Source organism: Choloepus didactylus, chromosome 7 (genome assembly GCF_015220235.1).
Source record: "Choloepus didactylus isolate mChoDid1 chromosome 7, mChoDid1.pri, whole genome shotgun sequence".
NCBI lineage: Eukaryota > Metazoa > Chordata > Mammalia > Pilosa > Megalonychidae > Choloepus > Choloepus didactylus.
This window is the reverse complement of record NC_051313.1, coordinates 93,055,333-93,075,515: the sequence shown is the minus strand read 5'-3', so window position 1 is coordinate 93,075,515 and position 20,183 is coordinate 93,055,333. Positions and strand designations below refer to the sequence as shown.

The window sequence follows — 20,183 nt, the reverse complement described above, 5'->3', positions numbered from 1 at the left end:
AGTCACAAAACAAAAAGATGACAGCTAACCAAGTTTGGAAAAGAGAACCAAACCAATTACAATTCCATTACTCCTGCATATTATCTATTGGGGGGGGGTGTAATTATTTTCTATCTTTAATCAAATGACTATTTTATATTTATAATGTATTGTTCAAATCCTAATTTTCTCAATACTTGGTGATTGATTTTATTTCTGTAATTGAAAAAATTTTCTTCCAAATGTCTACATTATTGTGTTAGGCAATAATGTAGACAGTAATATAGGTCATTTAGAGTACACATACAAAATAATATATTACTGTGTTATTAAATTTTTATCTAAAAATTAGGTTGCATATAGATATGGGTAGAAACTCCTAAGTTATGTTTAATAAAATCACATTTCTTGTAAGTAAAACAAGATGACCTTAAAGTTTCTTGCATTAATTTTAAAATATGCTTTTGGTAAATTTTATATCTAACTATATAAGTAAAAGGATCACAATTCATAATTTGTAATAGAGAAATGAGTGTAGATATTCTCTAATTTTACATGATGTGCCCACACAAATTGCCGTTTTGATTATTACTTTAAAAGTGCTATGTGTTTGTGTTTCATTGGCTCAGGTCAGCAGCCGTATGCAAGTCTCAGCATTTATCTGTAAGCATGCACATTATAAGATAATGCAATATGTACATTAATGATGTCTCAAACACTGATGAATGAAGAAATATACTTTTAAAGCTCAGGGGATATGGAGAAACTTTCTTTCTTTCTTGGCAGACACATCCATCCTGTCTGACATACTTCAGTTCCTCAGCATCTCTATGCTAACAGTACAGTATGATCAGCTTCGGATGGGAGAACACAGATTAGATCAATTTTGATGTAATGGTATGAGCTCATGAATGAGGAAGATAAGGGATGTTTTTGTGTCAGTAAAAGACCATTATCTGCTTATTCTAACCACAGACACATATTTCTGGGTAGTTTTCCTTGATGGATATTCAATTTCTCATTTTTTTTTTCTTTACTCTTTCCTTTCATTTGTCTTGTCTGTGAAGTTGAGATAAATCTTTCAAGGCAGTGACTGATTTTATCTTGTATGTTGTGGTCTGATTTATGCTTGTTTTTGTGACCTTTACAATTGTTATTGCCACCATATGATTTTTAAACTTTTTGTCTTGAAGTAATTTCGAACTTATAGGACAGTTGCAAAAATAATACAAACACCTTCAGAGAAGTCCAACATAACTTCACCCCCCTAGATACCCAGACCCACCAATCTGAACATTTTGCCATCTTTGCCATATCATTCTATGTATCTATCAATCCTTTATCAGTCGATTCTCCATCCATCTGTTGTCCTCTCCTATCCTTCTATCAATCAATCAATTTTCTGAACATTAGAGAGCAGGCTGTACACATCATAATCCTTAAACACATAATACTTCCATGTACATTTCCTATGACAAAGTTATTCACTTATATAATCATCTAGTATGGTTATCAAATTCAAAAAATTAGCATTGATATAAAGCTTCTGTATTCCAAATTTTTCTTAAGTCCCAATAATGCCTTTTTGAGCCTTTTCTCCTCCATTCATAGATACCATCCAGTATCATGTATTGCATTTAATTGCCATTATCTCTTTAGATTCTTTCTTTTTTTTTTAATTGTGAAAACATGTACAACATAAACCTTCCCATCCAACCTCCTCCCAACCATACCATTCAGTGGAAATAATCACATTCACAATGTTGCAGTACCCTCTCCAGCATCCATTACTAAAAATTTCTTTTCACCCCCATTTCAGTTTGCTAAAGCTGCCAAAATGCAATATACAAGAAATGGACTGGCTTTTAACAATGGGGATATTGGCTTACAAGTTACAATTCTAAGGCCTTGAAAATGTCCAAATTAAGGTGTCAAAAGGATAATACCTTCTCTGAAGAAAGGCTGCTGGCACCTGGGACACCCCACATGAGAAGGCACATGGCTGGCGTTTGTTGGACCTTCTCTCCTGGGTTTCATTGCTTTCAGATTCTGGTTTCAGTGGCTCTCTCTCTCAGCATCTCCAGGGGCTTTTTCTCTCTGAATTTCTCTGGGTGTTTCTCTATGAGCTCCCTGGACTTTTTGTGTTCTTTATCCTCCCATAAAGGACTCCAGTAAAAGGATTAAGACCCATCATGAATGGGGTGGGTCTCATCTCAATTGAAATAACCTAATCAAAAGGTCCCATCTACAATGATCTGTACCCACAGGAATGGATTAAATGAACATGGTCTTTTCTGGGGTACATAACAGCTTCAAACCAGCATAACCCCAACACCCATTTTGCATTAATTCCCCATTGCCCCTTCCTCCAACCCCTGGTAACTTACATTCTACTTTCTATCTCTATGAGTCTGTATGTTCTCTCATATTTTCTTTGTGGCTATCATGGGGCTTACATTTAACATCCTAAATCTGTAACAATCTTATTTGCTTAGAAACCAACCTAACTTCAATAGCATACATAAACTATCTTCCTGTATCCCTCCATCACCTCACGTTTATGTAGTTCTTCTCACCAATTACATATTTATACATTATGAGTCCAAACCATTGATTTATCATCACATTTTATGCTTTTGCCTTTTAGATCCTATAGGAAGCAAAAAGTGAAGTTACAAATAAAATGTACCATAGTACTGGTATTTATATTTATCCATGTCATTATCTTCACCAGAGATCTTTATGTCTTTACGTGGCTTCAGTTAATTTTCTAATGTCCTTTCCTTTCAACTTGCAGAACTCCCTTTAGCATTTCTTGTAGGGCTGGTCTAGTGGTGACAAAGTTTCTCAGCTTTTGTTTATTTGGGATTGTCTTAATCCCTACCTCATTTTTGAAAGACAGTTTTGCTAGATATAAAATTCTTGGTTAGCAATGTTCTGCATTCAGCACTAAATATGTCTTTCTATTGCCTTCTTGCCTCCATGGTTTCTTCTGCCAGTTCTAATCTGCTAGTGAACCCCGCTAGGGAATTTTAAATTTTTGTTACTGTGGTCTTGAGCTCTGTTTGGTTCCTTTTCATAATTTCCATCTCTCTATTGATATTCTCTTTGTGTTTGTTTTGGTTTGCTAAAGCTGCTGGAAAGCAATATACCAGAAATGGACTGGCTTTTACAATGGGAATTTATTAGCTTACAAATTTACAGTTTTAAGCCATGAAAATGTCCCAATTAAGGCATCAACAGATGATACCTTCTCTGAAGAAAGACCAGTGGCATCTGGGGTTCTTCTGTCACATGGGAAGGCACATGGCTGGCATCTGCTGAGCCTTCTCTCCTGGGTTTTGTTGCTTTCAGGTTCTGGCTCTTTCAGTTTCTGTGGGTTCTTTCTTGCTTCTCTGGGGCATTTCTCTCCAAGCTCACTGGGTGTTTCTCTCTTTGAGCTCTCTGGGCTTTTTTTCTGTCTTTTATTCTCTTCTTAGAGGACTCTAGAAAAAGGATTAAGACCCATCTTGAATGGGCTGGGTCACTTCTCCATTTGAAGTAACCTAACCAAAAGGTCCCACCCACAATAGGTCTGCACCCACAGGAATGGATTAAAAGAACATGTCCTTTTCTGGGGTACATAACAGATACAAACCAGCACAGTGCTCATCTATCATTTTCCTGATTTAGACTGTGTAACATCTGCTCCTTAAGCTCATATTCATCTATTATTAAGACCACTTTCCTTGAATGCCATGAGCTAACAAAATAAATAAATAAAAGGCCAAAAGAAAACACCTTTCCCAATGTTTGCAGATTGACCTGTGCAAGTGCTCTCCTTCAGGGCTTATCTACACAATGAGTTCAGAGAATAATCCCAAGTCAAAGCATAGGGCCTCCCTGAACATTTCTGTGCATGCATCTTGTCTTGGGCATGCATGTATAGTCCTAGGAATTTCAACATTTACATGGATATGAATAGCCCCTCTTCCCCAAGAAACAGTTTCCTTATGGTCCTGGGCATTGCACTGTATGTCCCAAAGCCAGCATCCCTTGCCCTAGGCACCCACCTGACTGTTCTCCCTCAGTGTTCTGTAAGCAAACTCTGGGAACTGCCTTCTACACACAGGGCAAGTTCTGGGACAGCGAGTACATCAGGCTACAACCAGTCAGATTGGGTCAAACATACATGCTCCCAGTGTGTGCATGAAGGCTATTCTGCTCTCTCCAGAACCAGAACCAGGAATCCACATTGGGAGTATGGGCAGGTCTGCTGGCTGAGCTGGTGAGGGTTGGGGAATGGACCAGCATTAAATACAATATAGAAATTAGCTTGTCAATTCTAAAGACAAAGACAGTCAATATTACAATATGTATTTACTGAACACTTGTTATATTTTATAATATTACTTTAGTCTTTTCCCCTTTTATAGAATTATGACATTATGTACAAGAATTGTTAATCCCCAGTATTTGAAACTGCTGTTCTAGAGTTTCTCAAGGGCTTCAATTCCTCCTCACTCATTGAGATATTTCCAGGGTGTGGTATAGTACCTCTGGTTCTTGAAATATATGGGTGATCAATAAATATTATTTTAACAAACTAATCTGAACTGAATCTATTATAATCATACAATGATTCAGTATTGTTTTTTACATAAATTGTCACCCTAAACTAAATGAGATGAAGGTTTTATTATAAGAAATTTTAAAAGCCATCAACCAGAAATTAAGATAAGAAGGTAGGAGGCAGGAGAGATAACTTCCCTGCTTTCTATGAAAAATTGAATACTGTTAAAATGCATGTTTTCTGTGTGCTACAACCATTTCTCTACTATATATAAAATATTCATTTTCACATGGGAAGTCTGTGATTCTATTAGTTATGTTCTGAAGGGTTGTAATACAACTTGCTAGGCAAAACTGGTATAAAAATGCTTAATATTACAGAGCAAGGAAGATCCAGAATTAAAATTATAAGTGGCTGGATGAACCTTGAAGGCATCATGTTGAATGAAATGCTAGACACAAAGAGACAAATATTATATGATCTCACTAAAATGAAATAATTAGAATAAGCGAATTCATAGAGTCAGAAACCAGAATATAGGATACTAGGGACCAGGATGGTGGCAGGAGTGGGGGGTTAATTTTTAAATTGTACAGCATTTCTATTTGAGGTGATAGAAAAGTTTTCATAGTGGATTGTGGAGGTGGTAGCATAACATTATGAAAGTAATCAACAGAACTGAATTATTAATTATTATTTATAATTAATATTATTATTATTAAAGGATTGCAGTAAAAGTCCTAATGCCAAATTAAGAGAAATGCTACTTAAAAATGGTAGGATCTCATGACCTCCTGGCTTTCAGGTAGCTACAGTTTACTGATGACTTACTTTGTGCCATGTGCTTTATATAAAATCTTTGTACTCTTTCCTATAGCTCAGTTAATGTATATTTATTGTAATAATTCTGGAAAATACATGAAAGTGTAATAAAGAACTTAAAAATCACCAATAACTCCATCACTCAAAGATGTCCATGATAAATGTTTTGGTATAGCTCTTTCAATTACTTTTTGTATTCATATTAAAAACATATATTGAGAATTTAAATGAAATTAATAGCATGGAACACTGTATTCTATTTTTCCCACTTAATGGATTCAAGTCATAATGTTATTAATTTAATAAATAGTTTGAAAATCCTCATGGGTTTGAAAATCCTCATGGGTTTGAATGTTCTTTTTATCACATTTTGGTGGCTACGTGGTATTCCATTTTCTGGAAGTATGGTGATATTTTAAAAAATCCAGTACTGTTGATTTTCTCCTGCTATCACATTTTTGGCTACTATAAACAATGCTGGGTACTTTCTTAGAAATGGAATTGCTCTGTTAAGAGGTATTTTGGTTTGCTAAAGCTGACAAAATACAATATACCCGAAATGGGTTGGCTTTTACAATGGGGATTTATTAACTTCCAATTTACAGCTCCTAGACTGTGAAAAATATCCAAATTAAGGCAAAAACAGGATGATACTTTCTCTGAAGACTGGCTACTGGTGAGCTTGGGATCCTCTGTCAGATAGTGAGGCACATGGTTATGTCTGCTGGTTCTTCTCTCTTGTGTTTCATTTCTTCCAGCTTCTGGCTTCAGTGGCTTCATTTTAGCTTCTCTGGGTTTTTTTCTAAGAGTTTTTCTCAGTTTCATCTCTTAACTTCTGTACGTGTTTTATCCTCTTATATAGGACTCCAGTAAGAGGTTAAGACCCACAATGAATGGGCTGGATCACATCTCAATTGAAATAACCTAACAAAAGTTCCCACCTACAAAAGGTCTGCATCCACAGGAATGGATTAAAAGAACGTGGCCTTCTCTGGGGTACATAACAGCTTCAAGCTACCACAAGGAGCATACATATTTTAAAGATAATGGTATAATGGTATATTGCCAAAACACAAAACACTCCAGGAAAGTTGTGCCATGTTATATTCCATGAAACAGTCTATAAAAGTGTCTATTTCTTAGCACCCTAGTTAACATTGTCATTTTAAAAAATTGGTCTTAATTTACAGTTCTTTATTTAAAAGAAAGGCTGATAGGGTTTTTTCCCCTTCTTTTTTTCCTTGAAATATATTCACATACCATACAATCATCCAAAGTGTAAAACAGTTGTTCACAGTATCATCATATAGTCACGCATTCACCACCACAATCAATTTTTGAACAGTTTCATAACTCAAAAAATAAGAATAAAAATAAAAGTAAAAAGAACACCCAAAATATCTTATACTTCTCCTCCCCTGTATTATTAATTTACTTTTTGTCTCCATTTTTCTACTCATTTGTCTATAAATGGGTAAAGGAAGTACGAGGCATAAGGTTTTCACAATCACATGGTCATACTATATAAGCTACATAGTTACAGTCTCTCCTTCAAGAATCAAGGATACTGGATTGCAGTTCAGCAGTTTCAGACACTTCCTTCTAACTATTCTAATAAACTAAAAAGGATATCTATATAATGCATAAGAGTTACCATCAGAATGACCTCTTGACTCCATTTGAAATCTCTCAGCCACGGAAAATTTATTTTGTTTTATTTCTCTTTCCCCTTTTGATCCAGAAGCCTTTCTCAATCACATGATGCAGAGTCCAGGCTCATCCCCAGTAGTTACATCCCACATTGCCAGGGAGATTTATACCCCTGGGAGTCATGTCCCATGTTGCAAGGAAGGCAGTGAGTTTACCTGCTGAGTTGGCTTAGAGAGAGAGGCCACATCTGAGCAACAAAAAAGGTTCTCTGGGGGTGACCCTTAGGCACAGTTATGAGTAGGTTTAGCCTCTTCTTTGCATTAACAAGCTTCAAAAGGGTAAGCCCCAAGATTGAGGTCTCGGCCTACAAAACTGATAGCCCCCAGTGCTTGGTGAGAATATCAGAAATTCCCCATGTGGGAAAGTTTAATATTTCCACATTTTCCCCCAGTCTCTCAAGGGGGCTTTACAAATACTTTTTATTCTCTGCACAAATTACTCTGGGTTGTATTGGGTTTCATGCTAACCTTACAAACCACTCCCTAGTCAAAGTTCCATGTAATTATGGTATTTGAGTAAACTGACCATACAAGTTAAATTATACAGTATGCTACAAAAAATATAGATTTTGCACCAAATACACATCTCTTCCTTTGGTCCCACAGAAAAGCCCAAATTTTAAAACACGGTTAATATCATCCTCTACCCTTTAGTCTGAGCTACCCCAGTCTCAACCAAGTCCATTTCGTTCATATCTCCAAAGTCTGATCTCCTTTTCAGCCTCTTTTATGCTTGATTCATGGAGCAATGCCGACTCTTTCAGCTGCTGAACTCTGGCCCCAAGACCCAGGTGCCACACAGACACCCAAAGCTCCAGGGACCAACCACATCACACACAAACAGCTCAGCATCTCAAAATTTAGAAATAACTGTTACAACTCATGAATAAATGTGATTGCTGTAAGAGCGTACAATCTAGGAACCTTTACATAAACCTTCCCCTGATAACCCATGCTCCCAGATACAATTCTCAAAATTTGTACATTATTATTAGTTCACATTAGTGAGGCATTATAATGTTTGTCTTTTCATTTCTGGTTTATTTCACTCAACCTACTGTCCTCATGGTTCATTCACCTGGTTGCATACCTCAGAACTTCATTCCTTCTTGCTGCTTCGTCATGCAAAAACATTCTTAAATCTGTACATTTAATCACACTCGTCACCACTCTAGGTTTCACTAAGTTATACAGTCCCAATCTTTATCTTCTATCTTTCCTTCTGTTGTCATACATACCTCTAACCTTCCTCTTTCAACCATATTCACAGTCATCTTTTTTCATTGTGCTACCATTACACAGTATTGTGCTATCCATTTCTGGATCCATACAATCAATCCTCTAGAACATTCTATATTCCTTCAACATCAAATGCCCAATCTCTACCCTCTTTCTATCTCCTGATGTCTTCATTTCTACACTCTTCTCCAAACCTCTCTCTACTATTTTTTCCTATCTGTAGCACTCCCTTTAGTATTTCTTGTGGAGGAGATCTCCTGTTCACAAACTCTTTCAGTGTCTGTTTATCTATAAATATTTTAAACTCTCCCTTATTTTTGAAGGCCCATTTTGTCAGATATAAGATTCTTGGTTGGCAGTTTGTCTCTTTCAGTATCTTGAATATATCATACCACTGCCTTCTCACTTCCATGGTTTCTGCTGAGAGAGCCACACTTAGTCTTATCAAGCTTCCCTTGTATGTGATGGATTGCTTTTCTCTTGATGATTTCAGAGTTTTCTCTGTCTTCGACATTTGAAAATCTGATTACTAAGTGTCTTGGAGTAGGTCTATTTGGATCAATTGTGTTTGGGGTATGTTGCACTTCTTGGACCTGTAATTTTATGTCTTTCATAAGAGTTGGGAAATTTTCATTGATTATTTCCTCTATTATTCTTTCTGCCATTTTTCTCTTCTCTTTTTCTTCTGGGACACCTATAACATGCATATTTTGTGCTTCATGTTATCATTCAGTTCCCTGAGACCTTGCTCATATTTTTCCATTCTTTTCCATATCTGTTCCTTTGTGGGCAGGATTTCAGATGTCTTGTCCTCCAGTTCACTGATCCTTTCTTCTGCATCTTCAAGTCTGCTGTTGTATGTCTCCATTGTATTTTTCATCTCTTCTATTGTGCCTTTCATTCCCATAAGTTCTGCCATTTGTTTTTTCAAGTTTATGAATTCTTCCTTATCCAGTGTCTTCTTTATATCCTTCATCTCTTTTGTCACATTCTTTGTCAACATGTTGATTTGATTTAAAAGATTTGTTTGAACATCTATAGTTTATTCCTTTGAATGAGCCTTATCTTCCCATTTCCTGATGTGGCCCATGATGTTTTGCTGTCTAGGCATCTGATGTTCTTGATTGGTTTATTCTGGAGGTTGTTTTCTCTCTTTTACCTAAGGTTTTGTTGGTGGTGGTCTTTGATCTCTATCTTTTCTTTGTTTCTCTCCCTGGCCAGTTGTCAGATTGGCTATGCCCCCCAGTCCTCCCCCCCCAAATCAGGCACCCACCATGGCCTGCCACAGGGGTGGGAGGTAGGCACTGGCACCCCAGCAAGTTCACTGTGTGTGGTAATTTAGATCTACTGGCTTCTAGTTGTGCTCTGTTTTCCACTGGTTAGCAAGACCTGGGTTTGTTTTGGAGCCTGCTTTAGTTGTTTTCTCAGACAAAACAGGGCCATGTTTCCATACAGGGTGTGTAGACCAGCTCCCGTGCTCCTGTGAAAGGGTCTGAAGCATCTTTTAAAAAGTATTTTACTTCCCTTGCACTTTCTGGGCTGTCCAGCAGATGGTGGTGTTTGGTGACTTAATTATCCTCAGAGGCTGCTTTGCCTCTGATCACAGGCTTTGTGTGACCCAGCAGGGCTGAAACAGTGGGATTCCTGTGTCCTCACATTGACAGCCAAAATCTGGCTCAAAGTGGGGCTCCACCTGTGGCAAAGTACTTCCTCTGCCGACACAGCCCTCCAGCTGTCTTCAAGGCAAGGAAACAGCCGCCAACTGCTGCTTCCCTCAAGGGCAGGGGAAGGGCATCCAGACCCAGGATTGGGAACAGTCTCTTCCATGTTTTCTCAGTCTATTTTCCCTCACCGATCTAGGCCTTGAAGTGTCCTCCCCTGTCCACCAAGTCTTCAAACAGTGACGGTATTTTTCACTGCTGAGAGAGATTTTAAAATCTGTGTCTGTGGTGGGAGGGGTCCTGCCTGCTGATTCTGTGCCTTTCTCACATGGAGACTGAGTGAGGGGAAGGGGAGAGGACCAGCTGGTCTGCAATGGAAGATTTCCTACCTGATATTTCTTCTCTTCAATTCGGCATTTGCAGAGTCTTTCTCCAGTCTATATCCTCCTCCAGAGTTTCAAACAATTCAGAATTGTCCTTTTTACCGTTTTTCTGGAGATAAGTTTTCAGTAGTTGTTTATGTTGCCATGTTGATGACATCACCCCCTCGGGGGGGGTTGTTTTACATGTTCAATGTACTCTTGATTTCCTTGATCATATTGTTGGTCTTTTATTATTGGGTATTCATTTTCACACTGCTGTGTAAAATCTGTCAGTATATTAAGAATAATAACCCTTTAGCTGTTTTATACATGGACTTAATTTTTCCAGTTTATTTGCTTTAGGCTTTTTATTTTTCTGTATACAAGTTAATCTTTGCAAGTGAGATCTTTCAACTTCTTCCTTTGTTTTCTGCCATTGCTTTTATGCTTAAAGTCATCTTCACCAAGAGATCAGACTAATAGTGACCGTTTTTTTTTCCTAGTACTTTTGAATTTCATTGTTATACATTTTACTTTTCAGTGTATTTGTCTTAGTTTTGCTAGTCTGCTATCACAAATTGGTTTTGGTTTGAAGAACGGAATTTACAGGCTGATGGTTTCTGAGGATAGAAGGCTTGCCTTCTTCAGGGGTCTGTAGCACTTTGACTGCCTGACAATCCTTAGATTTCTTGGCTTTCCCATCATATGATGATAACCTCTCTTTTCTCTTCTGTTTCCACTGACTTCCAGCTTCTGCTTCCTCCCTGTGGCTTTCTCTCACCATATCTGATGTTATTCTTTTAAAGGATCCTAGTAATCTGTATTAAGGCCTAACCTCATTCAGTTGGCCACACCTTAACTAAAATAGCATCTTCAAGAGATCCTATTTACAATGGGCTCACATCCATGGGAATGCAGATCAAAATTAAGAACATGTCCAAACTGGGGTATATAGTTCAATCCACCAAAGTATTGAAAATTGATTTTGGTGAATGTAAATAGTGTATTTTCTGAGTCCACAGGATGACTGAGGAATACACTTCTGCTGACTTCACATATGGATACCAGCAGGGTTGAGTACAGGTTTCTTGGACCCAACCTTTTTCATTCAAAATTTCATAGACATTGCTCTGTTGTATCTTACTATGTAATGAAAACAGCTTGATTGTCCTTTTTAAAAATACATCATCTGTTCTTTTCCCTTATTGAATACATGTAAATCATTATTTATTCTTAAAATTGAAATATTTACCAAGATATATCCAGCTTGGGCCTATTTTCATTATATTTGCTTTGATTATGATAAGTCCTTTTTTAATATGTAGACTCATATGTATTTTTAAGTTCCAAAAAGTTCTTTTTTAATTATGTCTTTACAATTTTGGTCCCCTTTGTTCCTTTCTTCATTCAGTAACCCCAGTTGTTTGAGTGGTGAGTCACTCTCCTATATGTCTACTATTTCCTCTTATGATTTTTCCCTCTTTGTTGTAGGTAAAATACTGAAGTTTTTTCCTAACTATATTTTCTGCAATGTTGATTCTGCTCTTCATTGCTTCTAAGACCCCCAGTCTAAATTCTGCCACTATATTTTTGTGTCTTTAATTTTTTTCTTTAACTCACGTATCTTCTTGCCTTCTCAGCAAGATCACCTTTCGGCTTAGTCTGTTGTCTTATCAGTTCATCTTTAATTGCCTCTCTTTTTTCTGACGTATTTAAAAAATTTTGATTGAAGATGCAAAGCAGATACATATTTCTGTTTCCTGTGGCATGCTCATGTTTTTATTTTATGTTACCAAATCTTTCTATATGTCCTCCTGTTTTTCTTATCTCAAAAAATGGGAGATATATCTAGGGCCAACATGTGGTCAATGATTATACAATATGTATAACAATGAAATCCCAAGTTCAGACTGAAGAACAGATCCATTTGGAGATAAGGGAAGATATCTCCAAATCTCAAAACTGGAGCTTGTCTTTCTTTCATTGACCATTCATCTTAGCATATCCTGACATTGAACCAGTATCTTCCTAGTCTCCAAAGGCTAATAGTATAGAATGTACAGATCCCATCCTTGGATGAAGGAGCACGGATTATATCAGTATAATGACGACTGTATTACACCATCCTGCCATATATTTTGGAAAAGGATATATTTGCACATTTGAGACCTAACTCTGAAGTTTAATGAGATTGTTTTGTACTTTAAGTGATTTACTATTGTCTCTCAATTTAATTATATAAACTTTTTTTTTCCTTTATTGTTTCTGCTGATTTTTATCTTCCTCTGTCTTGAAATATCTGTTCTGATTTGGACATTGTTTACTATCTATTGTAAAGTAACATGTACTTTCTGCCTAGGAGATTGTTAGATTTACTCCTTCCTGCTTAAAATTCAGCAATTTTACCAAGATATGCTTTTGTTCATCAAACATTCCTGGAATTTGGCATGCTCTTTCAACAAGGGACTCTAGTTTTTCTTCAGAGAAATTTTTATCTAGTATTGTATCATTATTGCATTTCATTCCCAACCCTGCCTCTAACCACCTATCCTTTGTTATCTGCATTTGAAATTCCTTATCAGTTCCCTTAAGATACTTGTTTTTAGGTATTTTTCCTGTTGAACTTGAATTAGTGGCCTAGAAGATAAAAATTATACAACTTTTTCTTAAATTGATTTAATGAATTTTTAATCTGAAAATCGTGTTATTTTCAGAAAGTATTTTGTCAAACTGAATTTCAATCTCATTATGTCCTCTTAGTGTTTTTTAAATTGTTCTTTATCTCTGATAGTTCTTTTCCACAAGGTGGCATGTCTGCTCTGTGTCTTTCTGGCTGCTGCTATATATTTTGGGAAATGGTGGGGTGGAGGCAAGGAAAGCATCAGAGGGGGCAAAAGGGGTTCCCATCTTCCCAGAATTCCTTCTGTGCTGCTTTTTCACACAGATCTATCGTTGCAAGTTTTTGTGTGTTACTGGTAATAAGTTTTGTAGATTTAATGGTAGGAATCATGGACCATTTTTTAATTTAATGAGAAATTCTATTTTTTTTTCTTATCAACAAAACATACATCTATTTTATCCCTTGAAAAGTTTCTTCTCTTTATTAGGGCTGTTTTGCAGGATTTTGTCACCCACAATTTATTTGAAATAATGTTGGAACCTAATGATATCACAAAAACTGACAGTATTTTTGGCAGTGAAGATATAAGATATATAGTATAATTCCATATAATCTGCTGCTGTCCAAATATTAATGATTTATAAAAATTGGTAGGGTATGAGGAAACATATGTATTTTACTAAAAAATATTTTTTTATCTTTATTTCTATTTTTATTTTGTTCTCTTTGTTCCATGGCTGAGTGTCAGAACAGTAATTAGTCCCTGAAAAAGAGAACAGGTATCTTCCAAAGGCATTTCCATGGCACCTCCGTAAATCAACAAGGAAAGGCACACAAGAGAGCAGTAAATCAGCACCCTGGGCTTTGTCCTCTTCTAATTATACCTTCGTTTCCGAGCACGATAAGGCTTTACTTTTCTTTAAAACAAGCCTTCTATGTGAATGTTTGGAAAAATATGTATTTCTTGGTTTTTTGGGAAACTTTAGGAACACATTTCACTTTTTTGTACATGAAAATATTTTTCTGTAGATATATTTTGATGATTTGGTACACAAGTATATGTAATGTATTAGAATAAGTCTCTTTTCCTCCTCTTATTCTTTCTCTTCCCCCTAATTTCTGACATATTTTTAAGTTCAATTCAGTATACAGCCACTGAGTAATCTGCTATATCATAAATACTGTAGGTGTTGTGGATACAAAAATAAACATAGCACGGTCTCAGTGTGCACATAAAATTTTTTTGTAAACACACAACATATAATTATAGCTAAAATATTTAGTATTCTCATCAGTCCATAATGCTTTTAGATCATAAATAACAAGTAAAACTCTAATTTTCATTAAGCCTTTACAGTGGTAGCATGAGTTTATAATTGGTCTACATGAAGGTAAAATATACAGAACTTTGGACAGGTAGGGAAATAGGGATTATTCCCTTTTATTTTTATTCTTTTGTCCTGACCCAGACATAAAAAAAATAGTTGTTTGTTTCCTTGGTAAGTTAAAAAATGTCTTAAGGTCCTAAAAAAACATTCATCAGCTCTTTTCTTGTTTCATAAAATTATGTCTAACTTTAAAAGGCATTTTTAACCTGTTATCACAGTACTATAGTGGAAAACAAATATATTAATATAGGATTTTAGCCTATAGGACCCTGTAATAGCATAAAATGTATTTACTTTGATGATTTGCTATAGAACACATCTCAAATTTTAATTCAATGAAATGGAAAGCCTGTTTTTATGATTTATTTAAATCCTATGTAAACTTCCAAGAAACCTATCTTTTATAAGCTATTTTTGTAGCTACCAATGTATAATCTATAACCCAGTATGCAATTACCTAAAAAGATATAGGGGGAAAGTAGTTGTGATTACCACATATGTTCATATATTTATGGCAGATGCTAAATTTTAGAATCATAAATGTGTAATAGATTTTCTAGGTATAAACTAATTGAAGGATCCACTTGTGATCTGAAAAATATCTAGCTGAAGTTAAGGAGCTTATTAAATTATTTTAGGAACAGAACAATTTGAGTAATATTTGTTAAAATAATGACATTATTTAGCTTTGATGGAGCAAAGTAGATAAATGAGCCAAAGTAGAATCATATTTAGAAATAAAAGATTATTTCAGGAGAATAACTTCCAAACTGAAAGTAAATGTTTTTGAAGTTTCTTGTATCTTCAAAATGATAAGGAAAAATAGAGACCTTATTCTTGAGCTCTACACAAGACAATGGGCATCGCCATGAATCTTTGTACATATAAGATGTCTAGTTAGTAATGAATCTGTTAGGGGAACCTATTTTTGTGTTGATCTGTGCTAATAAGGAGTTAGTGACTTATCAGGGAAACCATGGACTTTTGGGCTGCTCCCAAAAGGGGCAGGAAGTGTGCCTGTGCCACCTTTTATGGAGACGGAACCACAAGGACCTGTGTTTGGGCATGTGTTTGAAGGAGGGTGCCTCAGATAAAGGGTTATTATAATTTGATTTAAATTTCATGATATGCTTCCTGTGTTCCTGGGAGAGCGGCTGTGGTACGAGGACAGGAAGGGGGAAAGTCAATCCCCAGTACTCTCTGTCATAAGCCAACATGGTGTTTAGATATTATAATCTAGGGAGAAGGAGCCTTGAATCCCTGATGAGGTAACTGGTTTTTAATTGTGGTTGAGGCCAGTCATGAAACAGTTTGCTTCAGTAAGTCCATCTGAATTTAGGACAACTGACTGGACTAGAAATGGGCTATGAAGTCACTTGTAAAACAGTTTATTTTCAGTATCTATCTTAAAATTTATTTTTTTCGGGCATATATATGTAATCATAGCCTAAATTGCTTCAGTTTTGTGAAAAGCCCTTCAAGTTTGTTAACAACAAAAAGAATGTGCTATTATTTGAGTTTGTTTTTATTTTTTAAAGAAACTTCACAAGCTATTCTTCATAAAATATTTTGTAGGTTTTAGATATTAGGCTCTCCATCTGAAATCTTTCTTCATAGATAAATTTATGTTTTTGGCTTAAAGAATGAGATGATTATCTCACCTTAAAATGAAACACACTGGGCTATATTTTACTTAAACCAAGAGTTTGCATAAAAAAATAACTCTCCATTAATTAAATGTGGTCAATTCTTTATTGTTCTTGTTACCTAAAAGTCTAGGGTGATTAAAACATTTGAATCTGATAAGCATAATTTTGGAGGTAATTTGAAAAGGGTGGCAACTAAATACTACTCTCTAGTTGCTTGCTTTTTCTGTTTTTTTTTGTATTTGCTTTTTTTCCCCCCCTCCCAGCTCTTTATGTAATGGACCAAATCATGCCTTCCTCTTACAGATCCAAAGAGCTATCTGTCTTTGAACAACAACATATAGAAAAGACATCAGACATTTCCTTTCTCAAAATTTTAAATATTGAGCCCCAGTATTTCCAGAGCGAATTTTAAGTTTTATGGCTCTGAAAATTGTAAGTTAAAAAGCACATTAGCAATTATTTCTGAATTACACCAGAAATTATAGACCAGTTCAAACCAGATTGTCAGTATTCTGATGTCACCCTAGGTGCAACAGAAGTCTTTTGCATTGGAGATTTTTGTTTATGACTCTTGCTTGCCCTATATCCTTTCTTTCTGTTAAATCATTGCTTTTTCCTTTTTAAGAAGTTATTTAAAATAATTTCCCAAGGGTATAATATGCGCTGCTGCTTAGAACAGGTTAACAAAAATGGAAAATTCTAGGTTCCATTTCTGAGCTTTACCCATAGTGAGTTAGTAACAAGTTCAATATCTGGGTTCTCCCAAGGCAAAAAATAGAAGCTTAATTGCTATTTATCCTCAAAGATACTTAATTGTCAATAGAAAAGACATGATGCTATTTAGTCATCCTTGGATGAAAGCAATTTAAGCATGCATCATTTTAAACACAGAAGTGTAAAAGCAAAGGATTATCTTTAGTGTGAGGTTAGGTCTGCTCCCTGTCTCCCCCACTCCCTTCTCCTTACTATTTCTCTCAGAATGCATGGGTAACCTAGATACCAAAGCTGAGATATACAAAGAGAATCCATTTGAGGAAGAGGAAATTATTTCCCTTGTCTTTTTTTGTTTTGTTTTGTTTTGTTTTCTGCAAAAAAGGAACTGCAGATATGTTGTACTTGAAAGGTTTTATTTATCTAAGGATTCCTTTGAACTCATATCTTTCTCTGACCAAAATACTTTAGAAGGATTTTGTATAGGGGGAGAATAATGGTCACATTGTAACTGGACAGTAGAGTTATGGTCAATAGTGTTTAGTTAAAAGACAGTAAAATGGACAAGACATAGGCCTTAACACGGAAATTAAGTATTTGCTTTGATGCATGGTTATCACTGGCTTAATCGGGTATTTCATCATGGGCAGTGATAAGCTTTTGGTATTTATGATGTTTTGTCTGTTTTTTTTTTTTTTCTCTTTTAAACCTGTTGAGTCATCACACAAAGGAAAGAGTCTTCTGAGTGTGTTTTTAAAAGAGAAATCTTGTTGGACTTTGAACACTATAGTCAACTGTTTAGCCCGTAAATATACTAAGATATAGATATTGTAAATTATGTGTTTCCCTCCCATCTTTGATTTCCCACTTTCATTCTTCAGCGGTTTGGGGCTAGAACCCCCTATGTGGTTGCTTCGGCTTTCCACTATCTCCCAGTCATTCTGCTCTATCTTCTTCTGTTAGTGATTATATTAGCTCAACAATATTTAACTACAGTTTTCACGGTCAGTTATTAATGAATGTTTCATTTTATCTGTAGTATTACTTTGCCAACAAAACTGCTGTGAAGTTAATTACCTGGCAGTTTTGTAAAGGATAAAATTGAAAGAAATGGCTTTCACTGTTAAATTGTCCTGCAGTCCCACTTTTGTCATTGCAGGATAACGACAGATCCCTTTGATAACTAAGCCAACCAGGTCAGCCTCTCTCTATTGTTCAAATGGTTGATAAAATATTCACAAAACTGAAATCTACTGAGGTCTGAAACCTGTGGCTTTGCAATTTGGACGGCATTTGATTATGTCCTTTGTAGATTGTTCATGTTCCTTGAATCTGGTTGAAAAAAATGTTTATATTTCAACCTGCTGAGCTCCTAACATTTAAAAAGAGGCTAAGTGCCTTCCACAAATCAAGGCACCCCAGGCGGTAAAGGTTTTCTCTCTCAAACAATGGTTGAGAGTGACACCCAGCCACAGGCACATCAAGAGGTTGCATCGTGAGACACCTGAATTGTGGAGAAAAGATGTTCAGGAATTGGAGATTCCTAAAAGGTTACTGTACTTACAGGCTTAAGACTTTTGTCTGTCTTGACTCATTTAAAAATTCTTCTCCCCCAAAATACTGAGGCTGTGGCTTTAAGATTTTAAATTAGGATCTTTCTGTGTGCTGTTAGGGAGAACACAAGTCTCCATTGTAGTATTGCCAGATTCAGCAAATAAAAACACGTGCCATCCAATTAATTTTGAAGTTCAGAAAATAACGAGTACTTTTTTGTTAATTATGTCCTGTGCATCCTACATTTTATGTGGTAACTCTACATTTGAGTGCTTTTTATCTCTATCCCACAGAAAAATAACTGCTATTTTGGTCTCATGGAAGGGAGAATTCATGATTATAATAGCAAGTGAAAATCAAATTGATAATGATTATGGTTTTTTTTAGGACACTCCATTAAATTTGGTTTAGGACAGTTTTGAGAGTTTTCTAAATCTTTCAAAGCAATGGTTTACAAACTGGGTACTGTTACGGGTGAATTGTATCCCCAAAAAGATCTGATCAAGTCCTAACTCCCAGTTCCATAAATGTGAACTTATTTTGAAATAGCGTCTTTGATTAGTTAAGATAAGGCCAAACTGGTTTAGGGCAAGCCCTTGTCTAATATGACTGGTGTCCTTAGAAGAAGAGTGAAATTTGGACAAAGAGACAGACAGACGAGAGACACCGGCTGTGTGAAGGAGGCAGTGACAGGAGTTGTGCCACAGGCCAAGGACCACCTGGAGCCACCAGAAGGCAAGAGAGAAGCATGGAGCAGGTTTTTCCCTGGAGACTGTTACTGGACCAAGCAGTAGATTCTTTTGCCCAATGCACTCAAATGATCAATTCCTGAGACACCAAAGTTTCAAAAAAGAAAAAGTTTATTGCTAGGTGCAAAGCAGAAGAACAGATGGCCTATTGGTCCAAAATCTGTCTCCCTGAACTGTAGTAATTCTGATAGTTTTGTAGCATCAAAAGATGGGCAGGTTTTAGGATAATGAGCACAATGGCCCCAGGTAATGTAATTAGGGGTGATCTAATTATTGATCATGCGCAGATTGATTACATGCTTAGTCACAGAACTATGTAAGAAAATGGTGGCCTTAATATGATGATGGGCTTGATTTTTAGTATTATAATGAGGTATAGGTGACTTGTGGGTTAAAGTGTAAGCTATTGCACGTATCAGGTGGGTCCCTTTTGGTTTACTAAGATAACTCTGGACCTGAGATGGGTTAGTTCTGGGCTGACCCAAGACCCTTCGTTAATAAACATTAGGGGTTGCCTTTAGTGATTATAAGACTTTAAAGTCGAAAAACTGGATAAAAGGGTACAAGTGAAGATTAATCCCAAGGTTTTTACAATCACAAGAGCACAAGATAAAGGCTGTACAATCATTATCAGAGATCAAGGCAGCTGGATTACAGTTCAGGTTTCAGGTATTTCCCCCTGTCTACTCAAATATACCAGAAAGTAAAAAGGAATATCTATATAATGATTCAGTAATCATAATCAGTCCTTAAATCCTAATTTCTCGGTTACAAGACTTCAGTGGGAGTGTGGCCTTGCCAGCACCTTGATTCCAGACATCTAGTTTCCAGCACTGTTAGAGAATAAATTTCTGTTGTTTTAAGCCACCCAGCTTGTGGAACTTGGTTACAGCAGCCCTAGGAAAACAAGACAGACACCTATCAAATCCTTACCTGGAGAGCTAATAAAGCTCATGGAAGTAGGACAAGGTCTGTGCCTTGTACTTTTACCAAGTTCTCTAGGTCATTCCGACACCAACCCAAGTTTGAGAACCACTGTCTTAAAGCAGTATTTTACAAAACAGAACAGTGATGAGCCTTGAAATCTATTTGTAGTGCTCTGAGAAATAGCCACTGACTTCTAACGGCATCTTTTTAAATTAAAAAAATAATAAAATAAGTTAGTCAATTGCTCACTCTCTTTCTTTG

At 36.1% G+C, this 20,183-nt stretch overlaps 1 protein-coding gene and 1 pseudogene across 1 annotated transcript in view; both read left to right on the top strand.

Annotated features, from left to right (window-relative positions):
• The window catches only part of PRIM2 (DNA primase subunit 2), an 804,531-nt gene that overhangs the window by 721,297 nt on the left and 63,051 nt on the right, over nt 1-20,183 (top strand). The gene's annotated exons all lie outside the window — the stretch shown is intronic.
• The window catches only part of LOC119540658, a 38,307-nt pseudogene continuing 36,975 nt past the window's right edge, over nt 18,852-20,183 (top strand).